At 42.0% G+C, this 26,492-nt stretch overlaps 1 protein-coding gene across 1 annotated transcript in view; it reads right to left on the bottom strand.

Annotated features, from left to right (window-relative positions):
• The window catches only part of NRG2 (neuregulin 2), a 189,910-nt gene that overhangs the window by 138,552 nt on the left and 24,866 nt on the right, over positions 1-26,492 (bottom strand). The window lies entirely within an intron of this gene.

Here is a 26,492-nt window from a genome sequence, read left to right as displayed (position 1 = left end):
TGCCCAGGCACTGGGACAGACAGGCTCTGCCTCAGAATCCTCTCTAGAGTTGCTTCTTCTGTTGCCCTTTCAGCTTTGCACCTCTTTGCCTCAGTGAGCCCTAATTAGCTCCTCTCTGAGGGGTGACTCAGGGCCATTATCCTCCCCCTACTCCTGATGACCCATTGGGAGGAGAGGGGAAGTAACTTTCATAGTCATACCATGAGTCAGTGAACAAGCCAAGACTAGAATGTGGCATTTGGGGCTCCCGGGGCTATATTTAAGCCACTAGCAAGAACTGTTTCTTGTGGCAGGGTCTGCACACAGGCAGGGTATAAACACAGATGCTGACCCCAGCTCCAAATCACCAGAGAGAACATGGAATCTGAGGCGTCGTCATCCCCAGGCACTTCCTTTCTGCATCTCCAAAGTGCACAGGAACAGCTCCCTCCTCACCCCGCATGAGAAGAAACTGAGGCAACAGGAAGGAATGAAGAATTCTGAATTTCTGGCTCCAGGCTAACATTCTTCCCTGGGACCATTGCAAACCCAGAGGAAGCCTCACCTTGTCCCAGTGTCAGGTGTGGCCCTTGGAATGTTGCCCCCACCCCCAAGACATTGCACTAGAGAAAAATTGCTTTGGCATAGTCAGGCCATGACATGAAGTGGTGTTCAGACTTTTCTTATTAAACACATGCATGCATAGTCCTTAAGCCTTAACTAATACAGACCTGGAGTCCCTTGCTCAGGACCAGAGAGGAAGAGGTAAAAAGAGAAGCTAAATCTGATGTGTCATCTAGGTATCAGCAAGGAAAAATCCAGCAAGTCACATCAGATGATACCAATAACGTCCCCCACCCTCGCCCATCATCTCAACCCCACACCAAAAAGACCCCTGGGAATATTACTTGAATAACCCAACCTCTGCAGTATTGTCCCATAGAACTTTCAGTGATGATGGAAATGTTCCGTATCTGGATGTACAATATGGTTAGGGTTGAGTTCAAGAAATGTGATTGGTGTAACCAAGGAAATGAATTTTTCTATTTTATTTATTTTTAGTTAATTTAAACTACAATTTGGTTTGCCACCTGTGGCTAGTGGCTACTATACTGGATGGCACAACTCTAGAGGCTCTGTGAAGAAATAAACTTGAGGAATTAAATATTTTATAACTTGGTTAGTCTCTACCCAACTGACTCAGAGAAAAATCTCAGATTTGTTAGAAATACCTAAGATTCTTTGGGGGTCAGTGATAAGCAGAGTGAGTAGAAGAAGACTCTGGTCAGGAAATGAAAGGAAGAGATCTCTGATCCAGTGTTACGACACTTTCCCAAGAAAAAGGAGACTATTCCATCTCATATCTTGGACTGTTTGCTAATGGAAATGACCCAATAAAGCTCTCCAGCACTCTAAGGATGGCCATTGTAAGAAGCAAGGAAATACTGTCAAAAGATAATACAGTAATATGTATCAAAGCCTTATTAAATGCACGTATCCTTTTGGTCATTTCTTTCATTTCTGGAAACTAATTTTAAAAAATTAATTCAAGAGGTTGAGAATCTGGCTTAGTGGTGGAGCACTTGCCTGGCACATGTGAGACCCTGGTTCAATCCCCAGTACCACCAAATTTTTTTTTAATTAATTCAAGACGTACATCTATTAGAATTACCAAAATTCAGAACACTGACAACACTAAATGCTGGCAAGAATGTGGAGCAAGAGGAACACCCACTGGCTGCTGGTGGGAATGAAAATGGTACTGCCACTTTGGAAGACAGTTTGGCAGTTTTTTAAAAAACTAAACATACTCTTACCATATGATCTAGCAATTATGTCTGTTTGATGTTTACCCAAAGGAGCTGAAAAGTTATATCCACACAAAAACCTGGACATTGATGTTTATAGCATCCTTATTCATAATTGTCCAATCCTGGAAACAACCAAGATGTCCTTTAATACATGAATGAATACATAAACCAGTGTTCATACAGACAATAGAATATTTTTCAATGCTAAAAAGAAATGAGCTACAAAGCCATTAAAAGACATGCAGGAGGGGCTGGGGTTGTGGCTCAGTGGCAGAGCGCTCCTCTAGTGTGGGTGAGGCATTGGGTTCGATCCTCAGCATCACATAAAAATAAATAAATAAAAATAAAGGCATTGTGTCCACCTATAACTAAAAAAATGTTTTAAAAAGACATTCAGGAAACTTAAATGCATATTACTGAGTGAAAGAAGACAATCTGAAAAGATTATATACTGAAGAGTCCAAGTACTTGACTTTCTGGAAAAGGCAAAAACAAAGAAACAGTAAAAAAATCAGTGGTTGCCAGGGATTGGAGAGAAGAAGGGATGAACAGACAGAGTGTGGAGGATTTTTAGAGCATGAAATTATTCCATATGATACTATAATAGTGATAGATACATGTCACTATACATATGTCCAAGCCCATATAATGTATACCAAGAGTGAACCAACTATGGATTATGGCTGATTAGGATGTATCAGTGTAGGTTCACGTCCATTGCAACAAATGTACCTCTCTGATAGGGGATTTAAAAATGGGTAGACATACCTGTGTGGAGAGGAAAAGGGAATATGGGAAATTGCTATACCTTCCTCTCAATTTTGATGTGAACCCAAAACTGCCCTTAAAAAAAAAAACTAAAATGGTGAACTAGGGATGTAGCTCAGTTGGTAGAGTGCTTGCCTCACATGTACAAATCCCTGGATTCAATCCCCAGTACCACAAAAAAAAAAAAAAAAAGAAGAAGAAAAAAAAATGGAACCCTATTCACACCATAAAAAAAAAAAGAGAAATAAGTTAATTCAGGTAGTATGATTAAACTATAAGGATATTCATTTTAGACCTTTTTATGGATCAAAAAATATTATAAACAATCTAGGTATGCACTAAGAGCATATTGTTAAATAAATTATGGTAGCTTTATAACAGAATATTTCTTACCTCCCACATATAAGCCATCAGAACAAGTTCTCTACTACCTCCAATATATATTCTGATTCTGTCCATTACTCTTCATCTCAGTCACCACCATCCAAGTTTGAATCACCACCTTCTTTCACCTGGATTATTAAATAGACTTGGAACTGATCACCTGCTTCTGCTTTTAAGCAGCACAGTCTAGCTGTTTTGTTGTTTCTTTTTCTTTTTTCTTTCTTTTTTTTTTTTTTTAGTGGTACTGGGGATTGAACCCAGGGATGCTTTACCACTGAGCTACATTCTCCACCCTTCTTATTTTTATTTTGAGACACTTGTCTCTCTACATTTCCCAGGTAAAAGAGATTTCATCATGCTATTCAGAATAGCATGCAATTTAAAACTGAATTGTTTATTTCTGGAATTTTCCATTTAATATTTTCAGGCTGAGGTTGACAGCAGGTAACTGAGACCACAGAAAGTGAAACTGTGGATAAGGCAGAACTACTGTCATGATAAAGATGCAAAAAAATGACCATTTGATTTCCTCCTTTCTGTTTCTTATGCCTTCTCTTTCTTTTCTTTCTTTTTAAAATTATTTCTGCACTCGTAGTAATGGGCATCTTTGCTTTATTCCAGATTTTACAGTGAATATTTCTAACACTTCTCCATTCAGGAAGACATGTGCTCTAGTATTTTTACAGACACTTTTATCTGGTTAGAAAGTTCTCTTTTCATTCCACTTTATCATAAATACTTTTTCATAGCTAAAATAACAGATTATAGAAAACAGCACAAAAATAGAGCTTAATTATTATAAGATACTTTGATACCAAAAGCTATAAAAGGAGACAAAATCAGACATCCCAGAAGCCCATTTGTCTCTTCCCTATCACAAGACCCTTCCCTTCCTATCCAGCATTATTGGCTCTCCTAGTGGTTTGGTAATCACCTCTTTACTTTGTCTTGGTAGTTTTATCACCCAAATATGAAGCCCTGAACACTATGGTTTGGTTTGGCCTAATTCTTCATATGTCCTTTGGATCTCTTCTGACCTACAAGTTGCCCCTCCATCTCTTTTTCTCCCTTTTGCAATCCATTTGCTGAAGACACCAGACCCCTGGTTGTGTCATGTTTTCCTTTGTAGGGTGTTGATGTTTTTTAAGTCTAACGAGATGATTATGTGTGTAGGGCCTCTCTTTTAACTTATTAGTGGAGTAGATTAAAGTTACAGGCAGGGGTAATCTTCCAAAAACAGACTAGATTGTGTAACTTCCCTCCAGTAGCTTCTCACAGACTTCAGGACAAAATCCAAAGCTTTGACCATGGTTTACAAGGACCAAAGAGCCCATCTACATCTCTCTCTCTGACTTCGTATGCAATTTTCCCACTTCCTCACTGTTTTAGCCAGTGACTTTCTTATGGTTTCTCAAACATGACAAGTTTTCTCCCACGCTTTGGTCACTGCATTCACTGTTCTCTCTTCCTGGAATGCGCTTCCCTTGATCTTCAATGGGAGCTCCCTGGTATCAACAAGGTCACAGCTCAAAACTTTCTTCCTCAAGTAGAACTTTTTTTCCCCTTCTTTAACTTTTTTATTTATTTTTTTTAATTTTGAGACAGGTTCTCAGTAAGTTGCTGAAACTGGCCTTGAATTTGTGATCCTCCTGCCTCAGTCTCCAGAGTCATTGGAATTACAGGTGTGCTGACCATTCGGCCTCAAACAAAACTTCTAATGTAGCCCCCTCATCTCTTCCACATCCTTTATTTTTACTAATCCTTACCAGTATTCTGTTCTCTTATTTATTTATCATCTTACCTTAACCCATAATGTAAGCACTGCACAAGTCTTTTTTATTGTTTTATTCCCAATACCTAATCTGGTGCCTCAATAAATATTTGTAGTAGCAAAATAATAGGAATATATCTATTAACAAGTACATGTATCCAAAACATATTAAGTTGATAAAAGAAATATAGATCTATGATATAATTTTATTTTTTTTTACAAAATATATTTGTATATGTATCTGAATCTGTCTGGTCAAATATCTGAAAGGGCAGAAGCACAGGATTAATGGCAGTCATTTCTGGGTAAGACACCTATTATTGATATATTTATTTTCTTTTGCTTATCTGTTTTTTTCTGTTTTGTTTTACTTCTTTGACAGAGATATATTTATTACTGAATGAAGGGAAGGGAGGGGAGATAGGACTAGGAAAGACAGTGAAATGAATCAGACATAATTTTCCCAGGTACATATATGAATACAACATAGTGAATCCCACCATTATATACATCCACAAGAAGGGGGTCCCAATTAGAAAAAAAAATATATTCCATGCTTGTATAATCTTATCAAAATGGATTTTACTGTCATGTATAAATAAAAAGAACCAATAAAAATTTAAAAAGAAAATAATAAAAGTAACCTTATTTTGATGAAAGAACAATATCTTTTAAAAAACACTTGATCTAGTTGAGAGAACATAAAGACTCCCCCAATAGCCCAAGCCTTCATTTATATGAGCATAAGTAATTATCAAACAACACATAGTAAGTGTGTGCTCATCCGTATCCTGGGTGGCACAGGGAGCCTAAGAACTAAATCTGCCTTTATTTAGTCACTTAATTCTGCCTTGTTCCAAAAAAAGGAAATGTGGCTCATAAGAAGGGTGCTCTCATATTATCTATTTAGGGACATGAGACACAACAAATGAAAAGGCAAACTCCAATTCAATTATGGTCTCTTTCCATTTGGTGGATGTGTCTTATCTGGCTTCATATTGCCCTAGAACCTATGAGTGACTTACCTGGAACACTGGTGTTCACTGAGTACTAATTGAATTAAACAGTTCAGCATATACAACATCACAACATGGCCCTTGATAAAATGCCAAATGATGTGAAATGGGAAGTTGTTACTTAATGGATATAGAGTTTCAGTTTTGCAAGATGAAAAAGTTCTGGAGATTTGTCATACAAGATTCCACTGAACACTACTGAACCGTATACCTGGAAATGGTTAAGATGGGAAATATTATGTGCTTTTTCCCATAATGTCTTAAAATGCCACATGAAGTGGTACAGACTGGTGCTGACAATAGTGCTAAGAGGTTAATCCTGAGAGATCAGAGTGACAAAAGAGGTCCGGGGGTGGGGTGGGGGGACTTTGCGGGGAAGGACTGGAGCTGGCCTAGGAAAGGAAAGTATAGCTAGATTCCACATGAGGACAGAGGGTGCTTTGGTGGGGTACACAGGAGGCAGCAGGCAAATGTGCTTGGAGCCAGTGAGCAAGAAAGTTGGCTCTAATGAGCTGCAGAGGATTTAAGAAGGTGAGATCAGGGTGTGAGGGGGTTGGGCCGGAAAATGAAAAAACCTTGGATGCAGGCTGAGGAATCTGGACATGAAAGACAGAAGGTTTTAGATTTGGGAAATGTGTGATAAAAGGGGTGTTCTAAAAATACTAATGAGCATTCAAATTAGACTATAGTACACATTAATCTTAACCTTGCTGAAAGGGACAGAAAAGGAAGCACCCAAATGTCCTAATGTGACATTCAGATGGCAGCGATTGTGAGACAGACACAGAGTCTAGACCAGGAGGTCATCTGAAACACTTTTTTGGGGAACAGAAAGCCTGTCCTCTGCACTAATGAGGAAGGATGGATTCCATCACTCTCCTCTCTTAACCTTTCCCAGAGAGGCTCAGACCTGAAAAAGCACCTTTTTCTTCCGGGAACTGTAATTAGGTAGACAGTGGGCAGCAGTGACTTCCTGACTTAACTGCAAAGTGGAAGAAGATTGCATTTAGAAAGGAGGGTTCCACATGTGCAGATACGAACCATATAGCTCCAGCTGCGTGCACCTGAGAAATATACAGTTTCCTGCAACGAGAAGGGGGTGCTCAGAGGTCCCCCCTCCTGCGGGCAGCAATGCTCTCAGGCCAGGATTGAGTGGGCTGCCAATGAGCTTTGTCTCCAGCAAACTGACTTTGTCTCCAGCAAACTGTCTTTCCAGAAACCAAATACCAGAATGAGCCACAGTCAATAGTTCCCACAAAATAAGGGACACATGACTCTACTGAAGCTGTCCCCCCACAAGTATTATGGGGAATTTCAACTTTTGTATTGAGAAGAGGGAAAACATCCAAATAACGGCATATGTAATTAGCCCTCAATGTATATTTTTAAAAATTATTTTTAATTTGTACTTTAAAATTAAAATTGTTTTTATTAAAATTATTTTTTAAAATTATTCCTTTCTTAGAGCTAGAGGAGAAATGGGGGTGGGGTGTCTAGTTTTGATTAGTGATTAAAAGTAGTCTTTGGGAATGAGGATCTAGAAAAAAAAGCCCACCATCCTTTGTTTGTCCCAAGGCACTACTAACACTCAGCACTTTGCCTTTGACCCAGCTTCATCTCCTTGACTCTAAACCATCAAAGTTTTGATTAACACTCAGAATGGGATGATCTTTTGAAGACCATCTGACACATGTCTGCCAACACTGGCTCTAAGGGTTAGCGGGAAGCTGCTTCTATCTCCAAACAGTATTTCACATGCTCTTTAGTGAAAGAGGGGAGAAAAACAAAGGTCATCAAAACAGACCTGCACCCAAGGATTAAGGGAAGATATCACTACCTAATCCCAGCTAAGGACAGACATGGCAAAGCTGACTCTGCCATATGGGATGTCATCTGCCAAAGCTCAGAAATAGGTGGAGACAGCTCCCAGAGCCAAAGTCAGTGAAGATAGCCTCACTTACCCACAACAGGCCCAAGGATGCGACAAATTCCCAGGAAAAGTGAGCATGTGAATCCTGCTTATCCAGAATGCAAGCCTGCTGTCCACAGGCTGAGAGGAACATCACACACAGACATGGTCCTCTCTAAATGGAGCCTGGCATTGAGGAAGGGCCATGGGCCAGGGTTCCACCAGAGAAGGGCAAATTTAATTTTCCTGGCATTCAGTTGCCCTGAGGATTGTCCCTCCGGGTAAATCAGGAACCTTTGTTAAACACTAGCTTTCCTAGACATGGCTGAAGAGCAGAGAAGATGTAGGGAAGGATACATGGGCCCTCTTTTCACAGAGCTCTCATCTGATTTGAAGGCCCCAGTTAAGATAAAACAAAGGAACACAAGTGCTTTGTTACTGAGTTGGTGAGCTGGCATAAGGGAGCTGAAAGGCAAGAACTCTAGGTTGAGCTGGGTGTGAAGGCACACTTGTGCAATCCCAGCAATGTTGGAGGCTGAGGGAGGAGGACTGCAAGTTCGAGGCCAGCCTTAGCAATTAAGCGAGGCCCTAAGCAATTTAGTGAAACTCTGCCTCAAAACAAAAAAATTAAAAAGGATGGGGATGTAGCTCAGTGGTAAAGTGCCTCTGGGTTCAATCCCAAGTATCCAAAGAAGAAAAAAGAACTCTAGGTTGGAAGTCAGGAGGCCTAGGTTCTAGCTCTCTGTGTCACCAGTGAAGAATGACACAGACTTGGGTAAATCACTTAACCACTTTGGGCCTCTGGTTTCTACACTAGAAAAACGAAAGACCAATCTCAATCCGACCCACAGAAGAGCTACCAGGTTAGAACATGGTTCTGAAAACCCCCCAGTGGCTGCAAAAATGCCTCTATTATGGTCAACACTTGTACATTTAGACCGAACCCTAAGCCAAGAAAGCCCTAGAGGGCAGCATTTGTCCACCTCAGTACTCAGAAGCCTATGGCAGGGTCTCCTGGAAGGTCAACAAACCTAGTCCAGAGTCACACAGTATCTGCTCTATCTCCAAACCAGAACCTAGTCCAGCCAAGGGCCTCAAGATAAATAACCTGCCTTACCCTTTCTACTCTTCTCATCTCCTCTAACTCTTCAAGTCTGGTCTCTACTGATGGTGCAGCAAAATTACAGGACTGAATATCACCTGAGGGAGACACTTTGGATCCTCAGGAGGCCCAGAACTTGCTTCTGACAAGGCTAAAAGAAGAATTAGAGCTAAGAATTGTGAGTCAGAATTTTGGAAAAACAAGCAAACGTCCATCCACCATTCAAAGAAATGTACTGTCATTTGAGAAATATGGGGTAAAACCAGAGAATGGCAGGAATGGAGGAAGAGAAGCGCAGTTAAGATGGCGGCGGGGGCGGGGGGGGGGGCTTGCTCAAATCAGTGAAATCAAGAACTGTTCCAAATTTTCTAAGTTCTAACAGAAGCCTCAGCCCCTGCACCACTTTTCTTCAGCTGGGCCAACTCCCAACTTCAGCTCAGCTGTCCTGTATGAGCTCAGACCCACCTTCTGCTTGAGGGTCACACAATGCCCTGCGCCTTCTCTGAAACCCAACAGGGCTTATCCAGACTGGTGGAAAAAACACAAAGTGCTTTGTTACTGAGTTGGTGAGCAGGCATGAGAGTTGGCCTGCTTGCAAACAGGGGGCTCAGCCTCTCAGCCCGAAAGCAGTCAATTCCAGAAGGTGTTCTGCATGACTCCACACAGATCAGATGGAACCGACTCCCCACTGCGCACATGAAAACCTTAATAGTAGCCCTAATATTGGTTTCTCCTTTACTTCTCATTCTCACTCATGCTGCTCCCTCATTCCTGCTTCCTGGGATCACCTCTCACAAACTATCTGCATCCTGTTCTTATATCAAGTTCTGCTTTCAGCTGACCCTATACCAAAATATCAGTAGAATCTGGTGATTGCAAACTGGTAGGAGAGTTTGATAGTGACTTGGCATATTTTTTCAAGGGATGCCAGATTGTTTTCAAAATCATTCTCTGTAATGCCCTTGGCTCTCCATTCATCCACTTGGTCCAGTTATTCAACTCAATGGCAAACCTAGCCTGCACTGCCCTCTCCAGCAATCTCACTGAAATAGCGAAGGATCTGGAAGTTCTTTACTAGTGCTCAGTAGCTCTTTGAAATCATTGTTCAGGAGGGAATATTATGATACAATCTTTTACCCACTACATACTGTCCCATGCAGCTTTCTTCCAAATATCATTTCTTCCTGGAAGAACCAACAGTTTTTGCAAGGAGCGTGATGTCCCTTTTGAAAAAGGAGGTGTGTCATAGGAGGGAAATCACCCAGACTACACTGGAGGAGAACACTCTGATGCTGAACTTGTATGCCCTGATCTGTACTCACTTGAGGGAGCCTGAAGAAAGATGCATGACATGCATGGCTGCCACACACATACACATGTATCCAGGAAAGTGCACACATACATACTCAGCAGGAGAAAAAAGAAGGAAGAAACATTGAATTATTAGTCAGAGTTCTGTGTAAAGGCTATGGGTCATTTTTATTCTTTTCTTTGTACCCCCATGCATTGTCTAATGAATGTGTAATGCTCTTAAGCTTTAAACTGTAAAAGAATGACACTTGTCCCTTCCAAACTACAATGTCTACAGAGCCTTAAACACAGCCTCAAAATGCCCAAAGATTCAGCTTACCCAGAGTAATCTGGACAGCTGCTGTTCTAGTTCTTGTGCCTGGAGATTCCTAGACAAGGGATGTGGAAACACAAAATATTATCATTATCAAGCATTTTCTCCCTGAGTAACTTGGTCTTTCAGAGGAAGTGAAGCACAGAAATACAAGTCAATGGCCCACACACCTCTGTGCTGAACTCTGACATTCACCATCGCCACCCCCTCTACCTCTGCTCTGCCCTACTCCCGCACCCTTCCTGCCTAAGAGCCACAGGGGGACCAACCCTCGTATTCTGGCCACCTAAGGACTTGGGCATCTTGCTGAACAGTGGGGGACTGAAGGGCAACAGTCAGTGAGCTAGGGAGCCCCTGAACCAAGCCAGTTGTTAAGTAGGCGTGAGAACCCATCAGCTGGAAACACCGAAGGCGGGCAGGCAGGCGGAATGATTCTGGGTGAAGGAACATTGTAAATGTTGTCACCCAAAATAGAGCCGAGCTGAACTTGGCTCCAGAGGCACTGCAAACCTCCTTCCTGCTCTCTGTCGGCTCCCTTCAGAGATGCTCCCCAGGCGCCACACCTCCTCCTGCTGCTGCCAGGATTGGTATTGTCTGTGCTGCTCCAATGGGAGCTGGGGACAGGGGACAGAGGAGTAGCTCTGACCCAGAGCACCAGGAGCAGCCCTGGGGACAGGCTCAGCCCCGCCTGGCCCTGCAGCCACACAAATTATATAAGCCAGACATCAAAGAACTCAAAGAGGTCAAAAGCAGACTCTCAGGATGATCGTGTGGTCCTCCTTGCCTTTACCTGTCTGTCCCTTGCCTCCTCCTGCCACCCCAGTCCCAAGCATGACTCTGCTTTCTATGTCCCATATACCACACAGTCACCCAAGTCAGAAAGCTCAGCCTTCTCTTTGATACATTTTTCTCTCTCGCCCCCACAGGTAAAGCACTCACTCTCCTTCACAGCCTTTCTTCAATTTATTACCTTCCTTCCTTTACAGCTTCTGTTCAACTTCAGCTCTTTATTATCTTTCCCCTGGATTCCTCCAAGAACTTTCCAATTGTTCTCCTTTCTCAGTCCTTCCATCTCCGCATCCCTAGATGTGATCACTTCATCCCCTCTTCAGGTGCTCTTCAGTAGCTACCTCACCTCTTTACCTGTTAGTCTAGATCCTAACATGGCCCTGGAAGTCCTGTACCGTGTCTCCAGGACCTTCTTTGCTAGCCTGTCTCCCACCTTTTCTCCACACTCAAACCCCATGTTCTAGCCACATCAGACCTCACAGACATCTCTGGATTTTCCAGACTCAACTTGGATGAGACCTTGGACTGGAAGCCAGCTCTACGAGCCTCGTGATGCCTTCCTTCCCTGATACCTCTCGTCAGCATCATGCCATCTACTTGGCACTTGGTTCATCCAACAAGGTACAGCTTGTTTTCCTTTATGCCATCACAACTAATCGAAGAGAACCTAGAAGAAGAAACCGTCTAACATATTTGTTTGTCTCTCATACTTACAATTGTGCCTATATTTTACAGTATTCAGGACATCCTTGACAGCTCAGTATAATATCGTGTATTATCTTTACATAAATGGCTCCCTTATTGCCCCAATTGAAGAATTATTAGTAGGACTGTTATTATTATTATTTTTACCTGAACCAAATTATAAGCAACTTGAAAATACAGGTCATGTCTTGAATTTCTTTTTGTCTCCCTAAACATAGAGCAAATGTCATATGAGCACATGAGCATGCCTCAGTAGCAATCAATAAATACATAGCCTGTTATAAAGGCAGGCACTCATTCATTCCCATATATCTATTGAGCAGTGGCTACTTTCCAGATGCTATTCTAATACTAGAGATGTGGTGGTGGGGAAAAGACAAAAACCTTTGTCTTAGTCTATAATTCTAGGAAAATGAAAAAGACAATACTATAAGACATATATATATATATATATATATATATATATATATATATATAAGATAATGCTGAGAGCTAAGGTGAAAATAAAAGAGAGAAAAGGAGAGAAAATGACATGGGGCTACAGTTTTAGTCAGGGTGGCCTGAGAGTCCCTGCTGAGAAGGCAGTCATGGAAAAGGTGAAGGAAGCCAGGAAACGTGCTGTGCAGGTTTCTAGGTGAAGCCTATTCCAAGGAAAGCAAACACATAAAGACCCAGAGACAGGAATGTGTGTGACCAGTTCAGAAAACAGTAAGGTTGGCCAACTGGTGAAGGTGGGAGAAGTGAAGAGGAAGCAGAGCTGGGGTTAGAGAGGGAGCAGACCAGAACCTGCAAGCAAGCCAGGCTATTCTGAGAAAGAAAACCACATGAGGTGTGGAGCAGAAGGACCACAAGCTGATTGATTGATTGATTTTGGTATTGGATATTGAACCCAGGTGTGCTTAACCACTGAGTCACATTCCCCAGACCTTTTTTATTTTTAGTTTTGAAACAGGGTCTCCTAAAGTTGCTTAGGGCCTCACTAAGTTGCAGAGGCTTTGAACTTGTGATCCTCCTGCCTCAGCCTCCAGAGTTGCTGGGATTGCAGGCATGCACCACCATGCCCATGGCTCCCCACACCCAGAGGGAGCCAATTAATTTTCTATTTTTCAGTCATTCTGGCTGCTGTGTTCAGGATAGCAGAGGGTCAATGGTGGAAGCAGAGATCAATCTCAAGACTTAAAACAACTGGGAAAGAGACTGTGGTGGCTTGGGCCAAGTATATAACTGGGGAGGCGATGAGAAGTACTTGGATTCTGGATGTATTTTGAAGGTGAAACTTAATGAATTTTTGAGAGGATTGAATGTGGAAAGAAAAGAGGATGAATCCATGATGGCTCCAAAGTTTTTGACTTGAAAAACCGATTTTGCCATTTTTGAACTGGGGAAGATTACAAGAGACTTCCAGGAATTTGTTTTCTCTTGCAGTGTGGGGGTGAACCAAACTCATGCACGCTAAGCAAGGGCTCTACCACTGAACTATATCCCCAGCCCACCATCCATCAATTTTGCCTGCTGATCAACAAACTCTCCTTTTTAGTCGTAGTGCCTGGCAGCATTAGAGGTGCTAAATGTATCCCTTAGTGACTAGTGACCTATCATTAGTCAGAAACCCATGCTTAAGACAAACTGCTACTTTATCAATGGGAATCCTGACTAAAGAAATATAGACAAGCATGCCTATAATCCCAGTGATTCAGATCTCATTTGAGGCCAGTCTATGCAATTTAGCAAGGCCCTTTGCTACTTATCAAGACCATCTCAAAATAGAAAAATAAAAAGCACTGAGGATGTGTCTCTGTGGTTAAGCATCCCTGGGTTCAATCCCTGGTACCAATCAATCAATCAATCAATCAACAAAATATAGGCAAAAACAAAGAGAAATAGAGTAGAATAGTCCTCCTAAAGATGTCCATGTCCTAATTCCAAGAATCTGTGAGTATTTTGCCTTGAAGGATAAAAAGGACTTTGCGATGATTAAAGTAAGAATCTTGGATTACCTGGGTGGGTCCACTGTGATCACAAGGGTCCTTATCAGCATTGCATTTGGCTCTAAAAGCTGGAAAAGGCAAGGAAATGAATTCTCCCCTAACGGTTCCAGGAGGAGCATAGCCCTGCCAACACCCTGATTTTAGCACACTAAGACTGACTTTGGACTTCTTACCTCTAGAACTGTAAGATAATAAAGCTCTGTTGTTTAAATTACTAAGTGGCAGTAATTTATTGTGGTAATTTGTTTCAACACTGTGATTGAAAAGGGAATTTGTCAGTTGATGGGCAAAATTACCTGGTGTCTCTTGTAATCTTCCCCAATTAAAAAAAAAAAAATGGCAAGACCAGTCGTACAAGTCAAGAAACTTGAAGCCATTTTACACTCTTCTTTTCTCTCACTCTACATCCAATCCTCTCACAAATCCTACAAGTTCTACCTCCATTTAAATTCTGGATGTATCCTCCCCTGAGTATTCACCTGGGTACCATGATCTCTCACCTAGCTGTTTTAATAGTCTTCAAATAAAGTAGGTAATTCCCTAGTTTTGGTCACAATAGTATGGTTATGTAATATGTTGATATTATTAGGGGAAGTTGAGTGAGGGATACAGAAACCATGTAAACTATTTTTGTGAGCTTTCTGTGAGCACCAATATAAAAGTAATATACAAAGAGATAAATGGTTCATGTTTTGAAAAGAGCTGTTGTTCTTGAATAAAGATTTGGAAAGGAATCATACCCCTCATGAAGATTTATGTCTCTAGCTCTCCTTCTAGTAGAAACAACAGAGCATTCTCCAATTTAATAAATGTCGAAGGCCCATGGAAATACAAAATCATCATCAGGCAAACGCCACAAACAACTGTTTCACCAATTGATGCTAAAATTAGTGGCCAGAAGTTTGAAGACAAAAAGGATTTTCACCATTTTAAAGTATGTCCTCCAAGATATATTTAACTCTATAGAGACAAATAGTAACTTCACCACGAAGAAATTTGACAAATGCTACCCAACCACATGACCAACATTATCATCATCAGTAAGATGCCCTGAGAAGGACACAGCATCACTTCTATAATCTTGTCAAAAGGCACAACCTCGGCCGGGTGCAGTTGTGCATGCCTATAATCCCAGTGGCTCGAGGGGTTGAGGCAGGAGGATCACAAGTTCAAAACCAGCTTCAGCAATGGCGAGGTTTTAAGCAACTCAGTGAGACCCTGTCCCTAAATAAAATACAAAAAAAAAAAATAGGGCTGAGGATATAGCTCAGCGCTTGAGTGCCCCTGAGTTCAATCCCCAGTACCAAAAAATAAAAGCATAACCTCAGTCCAATAAAGAGAAGCTATTAGACAAACCCAGATTGAGATACATTATTCAAAACAACTGATCCACTCTTCAAAAGTGTCAAGATCATGGATGATAAGGAAAGACTAAAAACCAGTTACTGTTGAGAGGAGTTAAGGAAGAAGAATGTTTAAATACAATGTGGGGTCCTAAATAGGTTCATAGAACAGAAAGAACAAGAGTATAAAGCTGGTGAGATTCAAATAAGGCTTATATTTTAGTTAATAGTATTGTAGCAATGTTAATTCCTAGCTTTGATAACATACTATGGTTATGTAAGGTGTTAATATTAGGGAAGTTGAGTGAGGGGTGTACAGGAACGCTCCATGCTATTTTTGCAACTTTTCTGTGATCTAAAATTAGTGCAGAATAAAAAGTTTAAAAAGAAAAATCATGTCTCTAGATCTACTATTGACTAAACATTGCCTTGCAGGTTCAATCACCTTCCCCTCAATTTAACCCATAAAACAGGATGAACCTGACATCCTCTCAGGAGACAGAGAGTTGGATGGATCTCACCCAAAAGAAAGTCTGTTAGGCCCTGGGCTGCTGAGATTGAAGGGGCTTTGAGAGGGCATAGCCCAAAGTGTTAAATATCTCTCTCCCCACACGAGAACATCAAAGGATCTGATGATGGGTCTGAAATTGCCATTAATGTCACCAGGTAGTTCACTTGAGCCCTCCACCCTCAATTTGGCTAGAAAGAGGTAGTCAGGAACTAAGAGCTAATGTTCCTCCTGTCGCAGTTACCCCATCACCGTCATGGCAGAGCCAACCCTGATCATCCTCCCAGCTCTGTGAGCATAGCAGGTCTTGTTCTACAGTCTGGCAGTGTCTGCCTCCATAAGAAGGCATCAAGCTCTTGGTTTCAAAACTGCCTTCCTGAACACATCACTGCCTGCCCCTGTTTACCTTCTGATGACTACATTCTTGATAGCAATGGCCATGACAAGTGTGCTCCTGATCAACAAATTCTTTGCTGGACCATCAAAGCCATGCCCACAACTGCATGGGGACACCTCAGATGCCATATTCCCACTGTTCCCCAGGCTATCTGCACTGCCCAGGTGTCTAGGCTCACATCAAGACAAGAAGTTGCTCTTCCAGCATGGATCCTTTCCCCAAGAATGCCTAGAACACATTCAGGAGTCTGTGGAGGAGAGGGCACAGGGAGGGATGTGCTGATAGCAATAACTTCAACTCCACCTGGGATGTAACCTTTGAAGCCTTCCACTAAGGCTCCTAGACTCGACTTTAGAAAACCAGATGCCAAAGATATCTGGGTCAAAGGTCTGAAAATCAGTGGCCCCTTCAGTAAACCAGTTAGAAAAGGGCCATTAGCACAGATTGCCCCATTCATGGGGTCAATGCAAAAAGCAAGGATTATCACATGACCTGACCTGCTAAGGGCCTTCAGTCTTACTTCTGTCAATAATACCAAAATGTGCCATATGTCACTCATCCTGTTCAGTACATGTTCTGCCCAACTGTACCATGAAAACAGACCACCACTGTGCTTTGTAGGGCTCTTGTGCCGTATTACAAACAAAATGGAAATTGTTCAGCTTCAGCAGCATGAGCTATCAAAGAAAGCTTTTAAGTACCGATTGCCCCCATTTGGCTTCCTCATGCACATGCTGGTGTGAAATGGCACAAGCATTCTGGAAAGCAACTGGATAATGTGGATCAAATGCCTTGAAAATATTCCTATCCTTTGACCCAGCAATCCTGCTTCTAGGACTTATCCCAAGGCAATCAGAGCCGTACACAAAGATTAAAGCACAAAGTTGGGGCTGGGGATGTGGCTCAAGCGGTAGCGGCGCTCGCCTGGCATGCGTGCGGCCCAGGTTCGATTCTCAGCACCACATACCAACAAAGATGTTGTGTCCGCCGATAACTAAAAAATAAATATTAAAATTCTCTCTCTCTCTTTCTCTCTCTCCCTCTCTCACTCTCTCTTAAAAAAATTTTTTTTAAAAAAAAGCACAAAGTTGTCATCCCGGTATTATCTCTAGTAGTAAGAAAATTGGTTATGATAATGTTCCACAACTGAAAGTTGATAAATAAAGCATGGGGAAATCCTTAGATAGCCTAATATGTATGCATTAAAAATCCAAGAGCAGTTTGCTACATAGGAAGACAGGATCCTGATTTGAAGTGTGTGGGGTGGAGGGAAGGAAATCTCGTATGCAAATAAAGATGCAAGAAGAAAATGCTCCTTAATGGTAGTTATTTCTAGGTGGTTGAAATGTTGGCAGATCAGTTAAAATCACTTGCTCCTTTGCACTTTTCGGTTGGTTCTAAATTCTCTCCAACAAACATGTTACTTTTCCAATAAGGAAATTATAGAGCGCCCCCCACCCCCACTGAAGAGGCATTAACTTGCCCTAGAGTCTTCAATGAGTCAGTAGTGAAACCAAAAACATAGACCGTGGTTCTCACAGGCTGCCTACGTGTACAGTGGCAGCTCCAGAGCAGTGCTTCTTAACTGGGACGTCGTCCCCCAAGGACAGTTGGCATGGCTAGAGACATTTTTGCTTGTGGTGACTGCTGGGCGAGGGGGTGGGGATGGCAGGGAGATGCTGCTGGCATCTAATGGAGAGAGGACAGAGATGCTGCAAAACATTCTACAATTCCCAAGATAGTACCCCATGACAAAGAACTATTTGGCTTAAAATGTGAAGAGTGTCACCCTTGAGAAGCCCTGCTTTAGGAAAAGGGAACCATGAATTAGGCCCTCCCCTGGACTTCCAAAAAACTCAGGTGGCTCGAAGGTGTATCAGGAACCACCAACCTGTCTCACATCCTGTGCAAGCCCAAGTGCCTCTGCTTCAAACAGGATCTGACTTGGCAGTTACCAGGCCCCAGGGTGGAGAGCACTGAGGACTTTATTACTGACGTTAAGCAACCTTCCGCTTCCAACTAGAGAAAAATAAATTGCTCATTTCACTCTAGAGCCATAACAGACACAAACAGAACACAAGGATCAAGACTCAAATAGATGAGCCAGAGCTGCGAACAGGAGGCCTGTATGCACATTTTTCTGGATCTTCACTCCCAGCACCTCAAGAATCCAGGGTCACCACGTTAGACTTCACTTCCAAGTATCTTTAAGGTAGAAGATGGAAGAGCCCCACCAGATTCTTTTCTCACAAACGCCTCCATCCAAAGGGGCCACCTGCTTGGAAACATCATCCTAGGTAATGAATGTGCTACCAGCACTTCCCTTTCCCCATGACCTTGTGCCCAACTTAGAAACTCATAGGACTCAGGAGCTATAAAGAACCCTGGCCCTTCCTTTATAGATCAGAAGACCAAGTCACAGAGAAGCTAAGAATCAGTCCCAAGTCACACAGCTTGGACAGAGCCAATACTTGCATCCAGATCTTCCATTCTCTCTACTCCTTAATGGTATCACAGTCACTAGAAGTCCAGCACTCTGAGACCCACAGCCACCAGGCCAGTCAGGGGCACTTTCACTCTCCAGTGGCATTTCACAAGAATAGATAATAGGGGGAACAACCCAGGAATATGAACACATGGCAGACTGACATTTTATGTCCTATTTAGCAGCAGTTACTAAGGAGAATCTCTAAGTCCAAGTAGAAAATGCATGGGGAAGTCAGAGATCTGTCCTACAGTGCACAGCCGAGTGTTGCTACTGCCATATCCCCAAGTAGTCTAGCAAACCTTCCTGAAAGGGGTGAAAGGGGTGTTGCTAGTCCCTTTCCCTGGATATATGACCACACACCTACTTGCTACATTGGTTCAACAAATGTTTCCTGAGCACATATTATATAACAAAAATAGTAGGGCAAAGGTCATTTGGATCTGATCCAGTCTCCCAAAGACCCAGCTCTGTTATAGACCTTCTCATTGGACTACTTAGAGATCCTGTACTTCTTGCTACTTCCTTACAGTGAGCTTACCTTTACCTGAGCTAGCTTGGGGAGACTCTGACTTGTGTCCAAAAGAGCAAAACTAAAACCAAATGAAATGTATATACAATGAATTCCAGGTGGATCAAAATTAAATGTGAACTTAAAACCTAGAAGGAAAGACACTGACCTATTCACCCCAGCAGAAGAGGGAAAATAACATTTGACAAATGATAAAATCAGAGACAAGCTGATGGGTTCAAAGAAACAAAAACATGAAGTCAGGGAGGTTAGAATGTGGATTCTGAAGTCAGACAGGCCTGTCTCTCCCTCTTACTAACTGTGTAACCTTGAAGAAGGTTACACTTAACCTCCCTGAGTCTCAGTTTCCCATATGAAAAAATGGGGTAATAGCAGTAGTACCAGCCTCCTAGGGTTGTATAAGTCATCATGTGACAATAGCACTGGTACATATTCAGCACCTATTATTTCTGGACTTCAGAGCTACTTACCACTCATCCTTCAATCTGATCCTACCCTTTTCCAGAAGATTCTAGAAAAATGGCAGCACAAATTTCCCTAGGCTATACAGTTCACTGCACTATGGATGAAAACCATTGGGTCTCTGGTCCCTCTCAGTCAGAGAGAATTCTGCCCTAGCTAAATGGTAACTTGGGGTCCAGAACCTTCCTGGGATGATACTAACTCACTCAGAAATTCTGAGAGGCTGGTCTGTATAAGGAGGCTGGAATGTATAAGGAGAGAATGAAAGCCCTTGCCTAACCAATAGGAGTAGAAGTTTAGCATCCTGTAAGGATTCACTGCTCTTCAAAGCCCCATGGAGAAATCATCAGCCTCTCAGGTTGCTTCTGCCACAGACCTGGACCACACGGAGTCTCTGCCATGCCCTGCCACAGAGAGCAAATGCCCTGAGTCAATGTCCTCACCTTAAGAACCACAGTGCTTCTTACCTGGGACTAAGCTGAAGGCTCTTCAAGGATGTGCCTTGTATTCTGTGTTCCCCATAACACTGTGATTGGGGTTCTATGCACAGGAGACACTTACATGAAGCTACCATAAATATCCCGGTTTTTGTGTGGACATAAGCTTTTAATTTCCTTGGATAAATACCAAAGAGCATAGTTGCTGGGTTAAATGGTAAGAGGAAGTTAGTTTTAGTAAGACGGTTAAACTGTTTTCCAAAGCAGTTGTGCCTCATTTGCATTCCCACCAGCAACGATAGAGTTCCAGTGGCTCCACATACTCACTAGCGTTTGATGTTGTCAGTGTTTGTTCACACAATTGCCAAAACCTGGAAACAACCAACACGTCTGCCAGTAAGTAAATGGATAAATAACCTATGATGGATTCAGGTAATTGGATATTATTCAGCACTAAAATGAAATGAGTTTCAAGCCATGAAAACATTGCTATGTATGGCTCAGATCTGGACTGAATGTCCCTCAAGGCCTCCTGTGTCTGAATTTAACTTTGAGGTGTTAAGAGAGTAGAAATTCAATATGACTGTGGTATTAGGAGGAAGGGTTTCTGGGAAGTGATTAGGCTATGATAAGTTCGCTAGGGGAGAGACCCTATAATGGAACCCTAATGGCTTATATGAGAAGAGGGAGAGACCAGTGAGACACACAGACACACAGACACAAACACACACACACACACACACACACACACACATATTCCATACCTCTTGCCATGTGATTTTCTCCACCACCTAGAACTTTGTCAACAAGAAGGCCATCACCTCATGTGGTTCACAGACCTTATACTTTCAGAACTGTGAGCCAAAGTAAACTGTTTTCTTTATAAAGTATCACACTGCCTCAGGTATGTCAATAATAGTAATAAAAATGGACTAATATGGACACAGAGGAAACTTGAATGCATATTACTAAGTGAAAGAAGCCAATCCAAAAACTCTACATCCTATGTGATTACACTACATGACTTTCTGGAAGAGGCAAAACTATGAAGACAGTAAAAAGATGCATCATTGCCAGGGGTTGTGGAGAGGGAGAGATAAATAAGTGAAGCACAGAGGATTTTTAGAGCAGTGAAAATATTCTTATGATAATAAAGAATACATGTCCTTATACCCTTGTCCAAATCCATAGACTATACCACACCAAGAGTGAACTCTAATGTAAAGCTTGAACTTTAGGTGAAAATGATGTGTCAATGTAGTTTCACTGATTGTAGCAAATGTATCACTCTGGCAGGGATGTTGATAATTGGGACGTTACACATGTGTGAAGCAGCAGTTATGGGATGTCTCTGTATCTTTTCTCAATTTTGCTATGAACATAGATTTTCTCTGAATAAAATAAAGTCTTATGGAAAAAATGTTCTGAACTAAATATTTATTTGCTGTCAGCAAATAGAACTACCTTCAACAGGTGAAGGTCATATGATCCAGGACAGACTCTCCTACCATCTATGAGGGGCAGTGTCTTGCTCATGCTGTATGAGGTACTGTTGATTCTAGCTGGAACACTCAGTGACCCAGGTGGAGGACTTCAGAACCTCTGGCACATGATGCTCTCCTAGGAGGCTTTCCAAGAGTATTTAATTATTGGCTGACAACCTTTGGATCTGGCCACCTTTGCAATGTCCAGGGCCATTGCTTTGGCTCAGGCCTCCTCATCCCTCAACTGATCTTTTTCAGATCCTACCTCTAGAGGGTCCCATTTGTCCCCCACATAGCCATCAGAGACCAGAAACTAATATTTCCTATATACAAGCCTTCAAATGACCTCTTGGAACAAAGAGTAAAGACCAAACTTCTCATCATAGCATGCAAGACCTTTCACAATCTGGTCACAGCCCATCTTAGCAGCAGCATCTTCTATTACTTGGAACAAATAGTGCACATCATGACTCATATCATTATTGCCCATGTTATTCCCACTTCATTAAAATTCTGGTGCCATCTTCTCAACTCTCTCTGACAAATTCCACAAACCCCCCTCAGGATGGTGGCGGGCAGCCTCTGGTATGGTCCCCAGTGGCTCTGACTCCTAGTATTCCCATCCCTGTGCAATGCTTTCTCTTTGGGCATTGCTGGACCTAGTGGCTCACTTCTAATAAACAGAATATGGCAAAAGTGATGGATGGCACTTCTGTGACTGGGCTATGAAAGGACAGTGAACTGTCTCCCTCCCCCCACCCCACCTCCTGCCTTTCTCCCTATCTCTTTCTCTATCTTCACTTTCTCTGAGGGAAGTCAGTTGCTATGCTATAAACTAGGGAACTGGCATCTCTGGCCAACAGCCATTGAAGACCTGATTCCTGCCAATGGCCACATGAACAAGCTTGAAAGCCCCTGTTGAACCTGAGATGACCACAGAGCTGGTTAACATCTCATCTATAGCCATGTACAAAATCTGAGACTGAAAGACTTAGTCACATCTGAATTTTTGACCCATAGAAACAGTGAGAAATGTATATTGTTTTAAGTCACTAAGTTCTGGGGTAATTTATTATTCACAAACAACCTGATAACCCAGCCACAGATAAGTGATAACAGGACCCAGCTCTAATGCAGTCATTCCCCTTTCTTCTCCCCCAGCCTATTTATATGCCCCTATTCTTCATGGCATAAATCCAATCTCCTTAACATAGCTCCCAAAACCCTACATGATGATCCAATTCAGTTTGCATCTGAAACTCATTGTTGTTTTTTGGTGTTTTTTTTCCTGGTAGCAGGGATTAAACCCAGGGACTCTTAAACCACTGAGCCACACCCTGAGCCCTTTTAAATATTTTATTTAGAGACAGAATATCACTAAGTTGCTTAGGGCCTCACTAAGTTGCTGAGAAGGGCTTTGAACTTGTGATCCTCCTGCCTCAGCCTCCTGAGTTGCTGGGATTACAGGCGTGCACCACCCTGCCCAGCCCCAGTTCATCTTCCACCACTGCCCATGGCAACTGGGATGACCAATCTCCTTCATGTTCTTCAGTGTGCCCCAGTCTCTCCTTTATTTCGTTGCATAGACTATTCCCACTGTCTGGAGCACTTCTTCCTTCTTTCTTAACTTCATTAACTTGGATTTGTTTTTCAAAATCCCAGCTCCGATCTCTTTCCTCCAGGAAGATTCCCCAACTCCCAAAGCTGAGTTTAGGTGTCCTTTATTTGTGATCCCCTTTACCTTGGACCTTCCTAATTATGGCACTTTTCAAATTATGCCTTAAATTCTTTGGACTTGCTTGACTCCTGGGCTAGATTACAAGCTCTTTGAGTACAGGGCACATGTTAACCATTTATCTCTGAATATAAACTAGTCCTGTCTTAACTTTTAAAATTTTCATTATGATCATAAGTGGTCATTCCAACACCTTGGTTTCTTGGTTCCTTGAATCCTTTTCTAATGAGCTTCTGCTCCACACTGCTCTACTCAATGACTGTCTTGATTAAATCATAGTCTTTGTCATCACTAAGAACTGCAACCCCTCCATGATCTCAAATGCACATGTCCCACCCACTCTCCAACCACCCCCTTCTACCTTCCAGCTTATTTCCTCTTAGATTTGGATTCCAGAAATTCCCTCATCCAAACAGGATCACCAATTCCTTGCTACTACCATCTTTTTACAGGTTCTCATGGTACATATGATGCCCTCTCTCTCTACTCTCCCAGCTTACATTCATGATCTATCTTTATAATAATTCCTTTTCTGCCTTGGCAAAATCCAACCCAGTGCTTACACCCATGCAATTGAGTGTAGCTGGAGAAGAGCACACCATCATGTTGACTGGTCTCATTTTAAATTCATGTGCAAGAACCAAAGATGAGCCTGACAATCACACTATCCCTCCAGCTTATTCTATTCACCCACCTACTCTCTAGGATGACTACTTCACACCCTCCTTCTGCTCAAACTTCAAACAACTCCTCCCCCATACGCTCAGCTGATGACCTTGTTTCCTACTTTACTGAGAAAATTGAAACAGTCAGAAGAGACCTTCCACACATTGCTGCACCTGTCAGCATCTATACACATAACTCTGCCTTCCTTCCCATTACCGTACATGAATTATCAACAATTTAAGAGCCAGTCCCTCTACTTAGATGCCAGATCTCACTCCTCCCCTCTTCTAGGAAAGCATTTCAACAATTTCTCCCTCACTCTCCTACATCATTAATTTCCACCCCCCTCAACTGGATCATATATACATGCTGTATTTAAAAAAACAAAACAGTTTCTGTTTGGAAACTGTTTGGAGCTAAATGGTGGTGATGGTTATACCATAGCGTGAGTGCACTTAACACCACTGAACTATATGGTTAAAGTGGTTAAAATGGTGAATTTTGTAGTATGTGTATTTTATCATAAAAGAAACATAATAAATTCTATTGGTTCCACTTTAACAGCTACCATCACTGTCCCGCTTTGCGGCAAACTTGAAATAAATTCCTTCTCTTCCCTTCCATTCTCTGCTAAATCCACTCAAATAAGGCTTTAACTCCACCACTACATTAAAACTGCTCTTGCCAGGATCCGCATTGCCCAAACCAGGGGTTAATGAGGTTAGTGCTCATCTAACTTGGCTCCTTAGCAGCACTGGAACCAGTCCATCTCTCCCTTCCACTTGGGATACATTCTTCACTTGGCTTCCAGGTCACCACACTCTCTTGTTTTTCTCCTTACCTCCCCAATCACTTCCCAGTCTTCTTTGCTGGCTCCAACTCTTCCCCTAACCTCTTAGTATTCTAGGGCCCTTCTTTTCTGCTCTACCTACCTCTATGCATTCCTTTAATGAACTCAGCTACTTTCACAATTTTATAGATTTTATTACCACCTATGTGTGATGATTCCCATATTTATATCTCTGGCCCATATTTTACCCTCCTCTTAACACATCCAAACTATCCAAAACTGAACGCCTTAACTGCCCCCACAATTCAACCCACCCCAAGTCTTCCCTAACTCAGTACCAATATCATGTTTCCAATCACTCAGGTCAAAAAACTTGGTTTATTTTTTTTCTCCTCCTTTTCTCTCTTACACCATATTTTATCTACCAGGAAAACCTTTGGGTTCTATCTCTTAAAAATATCCAGAATCAGTGCTGAGGCTGTGGCTCAGCGGCAATGCACTTGTCTGGCATGTGTGAGGCACTAGGTTCGATTCTCAGCACTGCATATAAATAAATAAAAAGTAAAGGTCTATCAACATCTAAAAATATGTATATTTTTTTAAAAATCCAGAATCCAATTTCTTCTCATTTTCTCCTTTGCAATCACAATATGAGAAGCATCATCATCTCTCACCTAGATGGCTTCCCATCTGTTCTCCCTATTTTCACTCTCACTTCTGAAATCTGTTCTCAACTTGCAGACTTTGCGACCCCTTTCAATGAAGTCAGATTGTATTACTCCTTGACTCAAACCCTCCAGTGGATTCCCACCCCCCCCCCACACACACACACCTTTTTTTTTTTTTTTCTGCTAAAAGAAGAGGCTACATTTTCACAATGGCCTACACAGCCCTATATGATCTGGCACCCATTACTCCTCTAACCTCAGCTTATTCCACTCCAGCCACAGGGGCCTTTTTGCTTTTCCACAAACATGCTAGGTATGCTTCCACCTAATGTAGGATTCCCTGTGCCAGAAATTCCTCTCACCAAGATATCTACATATCTAACTCCCTTGCTCTTTCAAGTCTCTGTTCCCAAGATTGCTCTTTTTAAAACTACAGCCCACCCCTCTGCAATCTCATAACCTTCTTTTATTCCTTTTATTTTCCCATAATACTTACAACCTTCTAAGCACTGTTTAATTTACATATTTATTATGCATATTCCATATTATTGGTCTTTTCTCACCAGAAAGTAAATTTCATGAGAGCACAGATTGCTGTCTGTTCAGTATTCTAAGTACCTGGAAGCATATTCAAGGAGAAACTCAAATAGTGTTGAAAGAATAAATAGTCCCAGTGTAATGCCTAGCACATAATGGATGCCTACCAAATATTGTAAAAGTGAATGAATGAATATATACTTTGAGCTTCCCACAAGTAAGGATGTGACTTACTCATATTTATGTTCCCAGTACCCAGGACATTAATGAGGATTCAATAAACATGGATTGAATTTTTAAAAATTGAAAGTGAGATGAGACTGGACCCGTGAGGTGCCAGAACTTGGGGGTTCACATTCCATGAATCCTGTTTCCTCCATGGCCACTCCTAACCTGGAGCTTTCCATATCTAGACCTTTCAAGGTATAATTCTCAGTTGCCAGAATGAAGTGACCAGGTAAACACAATGGAGGAAGGGACAGCTTCCTGAGGAAGGGCTTCCCTGCAGCCCTTAACCAAGGATTCGTCACCAGACTGCACAGGTAGGGTTTCCAGGTGGGTACGCTGTGATCTTATAAGCAGCAGATGAAAAACATGCTCCC

The sequence above is a fragment of the Spermophilus citellus genome, assembly GCF_964194105.1.
Source record: "Spermophilus citellus genome assembly, chromosome: 1".
Classification (NCBI taxonomy): Eukaryota; Metazoa; Chordata; class Mammalia; order Rodentia; family Sciuridae; genus Spermophilus; species Spermophilus citellus.
The sequence above is the reverse complement of the archived record's forward strand: the minus strand, read 5'-3'. Positions and strand labels throughout refer to the sequence as shown.